The sequence below is a fragment of the Pistacia vera genome, unplaced genomic scaffold (genome assembly GCF_008641045.1).
Source record: "Pistacia vera cultivar Batoury unplaced genomic scaffold, PisVer_v2 Contig397, whole genome shotgun sequence".
Taxonomy (NCBI): Eukaryota; Viridiplantae; Streptophyta; class Magnoliopsida; order Sapindales; family Anacardiaceae; genus Pistacia; species Pistacia vera.
The window spans coordinates 516,452-524,858 of record NW_022196220.1 but is presented as its reverse complement, the minus strand read 5'-3'; positions in this window follow the sequence as shown (position 1 = coordinate 524,858).

Sequence of the window (8,407 nt, the reverse complement as noted above, 5' to 3'; positions counted from 1 at the left end):
ATCAAAGATGAGGCCACCGCCAGCAACCCAGATGGTGCCATCGACATTACACATGAGGCCACAGCCAGTAACCCGGATGGAGCCATCGACATCGCATATGAGGTCACCGCCCGTAACCCGGATGGAGCCATCGATATCGTATATGAAGCCACTACCAGTCTACCAGATCAAGCCATCGATATCGCATATGATGCCCCGGCCAGTAACCCAGATGAAGCCACCTATGTCGCATATGAAGCCACCACCAGTAACCCAGATGGACCCACTGGTAACGAATATGAAGCCTCGGCAAGGTACCCTGATGGAGCCACCGATGTTACATATGAAGGCACCACCAGTAACACAGATGGAGCCACCGGTATCGAATATGAAGCCTCCGCAGGTTACCCAGATGGAGCCACCACCAGTAACACAGATGGAGCCACCGGTATCGAATATGAAGCCTCCGCAAGTTACCCAGAAGGGGCCACCGATGTCACATATGAATCCACCGCCAGTAACGAATCTGAAGCCTCCGCAATTTACGCAGATGGAGACTCCACTGGTGATACAGATGAGCAGTTGGTTTTGCCGACAGTTAATTCTTTGGGTATAGACAACAGTAACGAAGAGATCAAGGCTAACCCAGATGGGGCCTCCACTGCCAGTGACCGACATGATGAGTTAATTCCTCCCCTTCCAACATTATCGAATCCTCACTTTCGTAAACTTTCTTGTAAATTTTTTGTCGTCCGTTTCCCGCAAAATATAAGAGAGATCAAGGTTAAACATTTCACCGATTTGTATAGACACGCTTTAATAGCTGGAAAAGGCAAATCAAAATCAAAAGGAGCCACCACGGAAAGTTTGCGTACCCGGAAGAACTTTCACGTAATAGACATGTCCGAAATTCATCCACTAGTGGAGTCAAAAAGACGCATAGATTTACCCAATGCAGTCAAGTTGCAAGAGTTAGGAGTGAGGTTTAGGCGTCTTGACACTGAATCTCCGTTTAAAGTAGTCTGGAAAGGAGTTGAACTGCGAATCCCAAGCATTAAAATAACTGACGAAACGGAATGCTTGATCCGAAATGTGATGGCATTGGAGCAGTGTCACTATCCATCGGAAACTTGCATATGCAGTTATATCACGCTAATGAATTTTCTTATCTACTCTGAAGAGGATGTGAAACTGCTCGTTCGGCAAAAAATTATCAAAGATTCTGTCGGGGCCAATGCTGTAATAGTGGACATGTTTAATAAACTTGGCCGACAAATCCCACAAAGTGATGACTGTTACGCCGGCATTTCAAAGCCTCTGCGAGCGCGCTTCGACAATCCCTGTAACAGTTTCAAAGTACAGGTGAGACTTGTTTGTGCGAAAAACTTACGACATGTCATCGGAGCAGCTATTGTATTTACGGCAATGAAGTTCTTGCATCCCTTGTAAGTTTCTTTATTGTTGGTCTACTTTATAACACTCTTGTTATTTAGGATGTAAATAATTTGGATTTTTTGATATGGATTTGCCATTTATTGTACTCTCTTTCATAAAAATATTCAACTAATTAACTTCCCTAAGCCACTACGTTTAATCAATTAGAAATGCTAAAAATATGAACTATTAATATCCATCTTGCTTGTTAATTGTTATGAACAAATTTAAGATAATATCAAACTTAATTTGCATTTTTTTTTTTACATTGACAATTCCTAAGAGAGCTTCCAGGATCTTATCTTTGAGATATCTAATAAGTTACATAAATTTAGTGTTTTTAGGTTTGTTTTTATAGCCTTCTAGTTAATTTCTCATTTGTTTTCTTTGTTTTGATGTTAGTTTTTATTAAGTTTGAGATGTAAATGATCATCTATTGATTTGAAAATTTTTTGTAATTTTCAGGCGTTGAATAGATTAGAGCATTGGAATGAAATTGGGATTCAAAGTTTGAATAAATTGAGATTAGTTGACAAGTTTGAAGGCCATGGCCTTGCCTCGGTGGTTCACCACGGCCATGGTGGTGGAATGAGGATAAAATAATGAGGACAGGAAGCACCATGGCCTAGGCTGTGGTGATGTACATTTGGACATGGCTAGGGCCGTGTCAGACACTTTTAGGGTTTTTATTAATTTTTTTTTTCATTTTCACTTAGACCCTTTTGGGTATTTAAGGGTGATTAAGATTACTTTTTGGGAGGCCGAATTTTGCCTATTCTTGGAGAGAGATTATTGTGTAACAAAAGAAAAAGGAAAATCAAGAACAAAATTCATCATAGAGTTTGTCTTTACTTTTTCAATATGATTTATTTTTTGGATTCTACTCTTATTTATTTTATTATGAACTAATTTTCTCAGGCTAAGACTAGGGTTAATCTATTTATGGATCTATAATCAATCTTTTACTCTTTGGTCAGTGAATTATTTTTTTAATGATGAGCTTATATTATGTGATTAATGCTATTAGGAACCTGATCAATTTCTGATATAATTGTTTTGTGTGATTGAGACTGAGAGGAGATATCACATGAGTGCTCTAGTAATATAGGCCATGTATTAATTAGATATAGAGATATATGAATTGATACATGCAATAGTCATAAGCACGATTAACTTGTGCTGAAAGCTAGAGGATTTCATAAAGCTTAATGCTCGTCTATTTCATTAAATCTATATAAAGATATCTAGGTTGTGAGATATAAGTAGAATTAATATTGCTTGAGAAAGATTATTGGTTAACCTGGGAAATCCCATTGTCACATTAATTAAATAAATTTATTGACCATAGTAAATTAAAGGGTGCAGAGAAGTTATAGATGAGCCTGAAGTCTTAGTCGTTTTCTCTCATTGAATTCTTAATTTTAGTTTTACTGCAATTCGTTTCTAATATTTCAGTTTTTAATATTTTTAGTTTTAAAGATCACCATTCTAAGTTTTGATTATCTAGATAAAGTTAAGACTAATTAATATTTCAGTACTTGTTTACACAATCCCTTGGGTATGATAACCTGTATTTTGTTACACTATATTACTTAAGACTAGTGTACTTGTTAGTAGTTATTTCAAACGACACAACAATACCATTTGTAAGAAGATGAAGGACAGAGAAGCTTTGAAAGAAAACTCAATACTTTTTTTATTAGCTCTGTTCCCGATTACATCATACAAGACTTTTAACTAAAAGCTAACTGTAGCTTACTAACGGTAGTTACTTAACTACAATATTACAGCTCACTAACTTTTGGTTAATGTAACTTAACTAACTATTTATCTCACTAGTTAAAGCAGCTAAGTTCAACTAATTACAACAAATAGTAGCAGCAACTAATTCTCCAATACCATTTTCTATTAATTGAACTTTAGGGTGAGAAACACTTCAGAATGAAGTATAACTCGGAAGGGACATTGTCTGAAGTACTAATGTTTATTGTCTGTAAATAATAGAGTTACCTCTTAGTTAAATCTCTGGTTATATGACATACGAGTTTTTTTGTTAAAGCTAGTCGTAAGAAACAGTCCTGTGAATAATAAGTCTGTATACATATAACTCACAAGTTTGCCCAAAAGAGGCACGGTAGAGGATGAAGAAAATCTATGTGGTTCGTGTTACATCGATCTATTCCTATAAATTCGAAAGTATTTTTTGTCGCATAAGTTGCTTTAGAATTTGCTTCTGCAAAAATCGCTTAGCATAAAAATATATTAGGGTATTGATCTTAGAGGCACGAATCGTCGTAAAGTTTGTGCTTCGCCTGACGCTTTGTTATTGTGTGGTTGTCAAGTGGCATATCTATCTAACTTTTTTTTTTTTTTTTAACTTTGGCAATTCGTAAGGAGCTATATAATATCTATGTTGCTTGTAAAATTTATATGGTGTACCTTGCAAGCAGTGATGTTGGCTTTGGTGTCCTGCCAACAATTGCCATTCCTTTCAAGGCACTCATTAGTCTCAAGATCTACCAAAACTTTTTTTTTGGGGGGGGGGGGGGGGGCGCGGCGGGAGTTCTGGGTATTCGCCCAAATCCCATGGAACCAGAAACTGGACTGTTCCTGGGATTTGGAATCGAAACCAGCCTAAAAGCCTGGAATCGTAACCTAGATTTAGGGTTTATGGTTTATTCATAAAAATGACAAATACAACCCCAAAATTTTACAAAAATGATGATTGATAAATTACAAACCTTGATATTGAACATTATTGATGACCAGTGTTGGCAAGATGGCGACATCGCCAGGAGATCCTCGACCAACCTAAATTTCAAAAATAAAACAGAAGAAACAATAAGTTAATTTGATGCTGCCAGGAGTTGTCTAAATTGAGCCACATAAAACATTTTGTTTTTCTGAGAAGTTGAATTACCTGGAGTTCCTGCTCAGTTTCAGCACTTAATTTTCCACATCAGCTTCGGGATCCCCGATACATTTCTTGATCTTCTCAATGGGCAGACCTGAGTCAATAAGATTAAAATCATTTGAATTAAAACAGTGAGTTCCAATTTAGCACAACTAATCAATCATTCGTGACTCACCAAGAGATTTCATGATATTCTCGGCGCACTCTTTGCTGTACTTCTTCTTCTTCATGGAGCGTTTGATATGAAAATAGTCACATAATCTCACCAAACACAGGACTGGTTGCTTTCGTTGGCGACTCTGTCCACGCAAAGCTGGCTCTAGTTCTCGAAAACCACATCATTCCCTTGATACCCTTCTCCAAAATCCTGTTCCGGATCAGGAGCGCAATATCTTCCGTGGTTTATGCACTGAGACTTGCATTGACTGCTGAGAATAAAAGCCTGAGGATAATGCCAAGTAATGTAGTGTGGTATAAACAAAGTATAGCCTCCCTTCTCCAGGATTTGAGCATGACCCTCAAAACTTTTCACGAAGTTCATCTGCTCATCGCAGCGAGTTCCACACTCGTCGTTGCTGTTTGTCCACAATTCATGCTCAACTCTGGTCAGGATGGGGCACTGACTCTCTCCAGTCCAATTTAATCACAACATCTTCTTCTCCTTTCTTCAAGGCTTGCTTCAAGCTCTCGCCAAAGGAGCGCTCTATCAGCGCCGAGGGGATTATACCCATCTGCATCAGTGCTCTCCTAAGGACAATCCATGGTGATCAGAGGTTCATCTACGTTATCCACAACTAAAACCGCCGCTGCTTCAGCCTGTTGACCGTTCCATACCTTCAAGGCAAAGTAGCACTCTTAAGAGTGTAAGAAAGGGGAAAAAGAAAACCAATCAACACTAGATTAAACAACAAAATTTTTCATGCCTGATTTGCTCTAGCTCAAATCACTCAATATACTTGAAATTGAAAAATCGTTAATTACTCATGAGATAATTTGATTTTAAGTCTTTCTCAATTGAAGACTAAAAGGGTTTCTACAATGAGAAAAAAGTGACAATTTTGTTGCCTACAAAATGCTATAAAACAACTGCAAAAGTAGAAACAGGGGAAAACAGAGCACCTTTTTCAAAACAAGACTCAAAAAAGAGTCTTACTAAATTCATATAAAAATCTAATCTCAAAAGCAAATAAAACATAAAGATAAACATAACCATAAAATGGAAATCTCAATTCAAAAACTAATCAATCAAATCCACAACAATCAATCAAGTCAAGTCAACAAACTTTGAACTTTAAAGCTCCGTATACAAAATCTTTTAATTTTTTTATATATTATTTTCTAAAGGGATGGTATCTTTTAACGTTAAAATTTGATTTAAATTTTTTACACAAATTTTCAATTATGAATTTAATACAATCTAATAATGTAGGAGTTATTGATGTGACAAACAAATACCTACCTCTATATTATTTCTCATATTCATTGGATTGCAAAACAATCACGGATAATAATTTATATTTCAATTTAAGTTTATTAAAAGATTATGCCCTTCTTCTATGTTGACAATGGAATATGAATACAAGCCATATTTAGAGGATTTGGTGGATTTGATATGGTCCAATTATAGATTGATTAGCTAGATTTATACTATTGCTTTCTATACTATGATTTATATTTATTTCTCTTTGTTTGCTTTCCTTACATGTTACATTTACACTTGTATAAATTGTGACACATTATACATGGAATATACATCTGAAATACAAAAGTATTTTTTCTCTCTATTATTTTACTATTATTCTCTCGGCATACTTAGCAACTAAGTTGCTTCTTCTTGCCTCTCCGGAGCTCTTCTTGGCATACTTCTGTAGTCCAACTACCTCTCTTGCCTTTGCCATTCCAGGTTCTTACATTCTAAATTATAATTTCAACTAACAAAATGAATTAGGCCATACAATTTTCCAGAAGATGAACTCCCTTATAGGCCGAAAATGGGCTTAATAAATGGATTTGAAGCACATTGCTAGGTTTGCTTTTGGCACATAAAATTTCTTTAAGAAAAACCCTTAAAATATCAAGGGAGGATGGATTTTTAACAATTGTTGGGATTAAAAAGTTTAATCCGAAAAAATTTATAAAATATTTTAATGAAATTTTGAAAAATTTTAGTTCCCTAAAAGAAACAAAGTCAAGTCAAATTAATTATTCATCTTGTATAACCAATTATACGTTTTATTAGCATATTCTTGGTGAGTTTCTTTACGTTGATGTTACATGTTTTATTGAACGGTTATTTATACATCTTCTATACAAAAAGAATATACAAATACATTTTTGAACTCATTTATGTATCTTCTCTCGCATTTCTAAAACTATACAAACTTTTTTAAATAATCACTTTTATTAATGTGGCGAAACTAATAAACATAAAGAAAACAGCATAATGATTATATTTTGCATAATGGTTTTGCAACTATACAATTTTTAGATTTTAGTATAGAATTGTTAGGTATTGCACTGCAAATTATATTATCCCTTTAGCTAGTGCATCTCAAATTATTATTCCGTGACTCAAATCCTTTACTCCACTTCTATGAGTGGGCATTTCCACCAGGTTAATGGACAGAGCACACAATCTCTTTCACACCGTTCTTATCTTCTCTCTTTGATAGACATCAATAGATAATGAATTTGGACTTTCTCCTGAGTCTATACCATATCTGTTCACAAATATATATGAAAATTCTCGGATACTAATATCATGATTTTTCTCATTAATCATCGTTCAGTTAATTGGTGAAATACATAATTTTAGTTAAACTTTTCACTTCATAGCATCGCGAATTTGTCTTTTAACAGTTAGTCGGAATTCGGAAGTAGCTATTATTGGTATAGTCCGAACTTTTGTGAGTTCATTTTGGGTGCAATAGCGTTTTTTGTAAACAAAACCAGTCAGAATTCAGAAGGCATAAATGGGTGTCAGTGTTGGTTTCAGCTCAACTCATCTTCCCATTTTGCCAGTTTTTCTCTTGTTTTTCGCAGCACTTTCCTGTCTAGATATGATTAAGCTATGTTTCAGTGATGCAAATATCAGTATCTTATGCCTAGACTCCGAGAGAGAGGGGCTTCTCTCCTTCAAAACAACCCTCACTGATCCTTCTGGCAGGCTTTCTTCTTGGACAGGTGAAGAATGCTGCAAATGGAGTGGCATCGAATGCAGCAACCGAACTGGTCGTGTCACCAATCTCAACCTTAGGAATCCGTATCAGTTAATTAATGGTGGTGTAGGTGATCCAACGGTTTATAAGAGGTCTTGTTTGGGTGGAAAAATCAATCCTGCTTTGTTGCAACTGGAACATTTAAAGTGCTTGGACTTGAGCATGAATGACTTTGAAGGAACCGAAATTCCTGAGTTCTTTGGTCAGTTTAAGAACTTGATCTATTTCAATCTGTCATTTTCATCATTTGGTGGAAAGATTCCTCCTCAGCTTGGAAATTTGTCAAGTTTGAAGTACCTTGATGACCCAACCCGTCCCGAATTTCCTCGTCCCGTAGGATCCGCGCTCCCACAAGACTCGGATACCCGAGACGTGCCATGTAGGAAAACTGCGAAACCTGTTTAAAGACATACATCATCTTTCGTTTTACAAAAGAAAATAGTTAGAAACTTTTGGTATCAGGTTTTCCACTTATACTACACATTCCAAAATATGAAACAAAAGGAAATACATCATGGAAAACATGAGTTCTTGAACGAAAGTCCAGATTTACAATGCGACATAAATATAAGACCCCATAAAAGATGTCAACGCGTGGCACACCTGAGCGGAGGCTCACTGCTCGGCACGATCTCCGGAAGGTCCTGGTGGGGGAAAAACATTAAAAAGGGTGAGCTAAAAATACTCAGTGAGTGGGGAAAAAGGGGGAGGTTTATAAAGTTCTTAAAAAAAAATAATGCTAACATACAACAATTTTCACAAATCATGGCAACAATGTAACTTTAAGAATATGCAATAGAACAACCACCCCGTCCTCGCATACAATATACAATTTATTTCTAATCATCCTGCACTCAGTAAA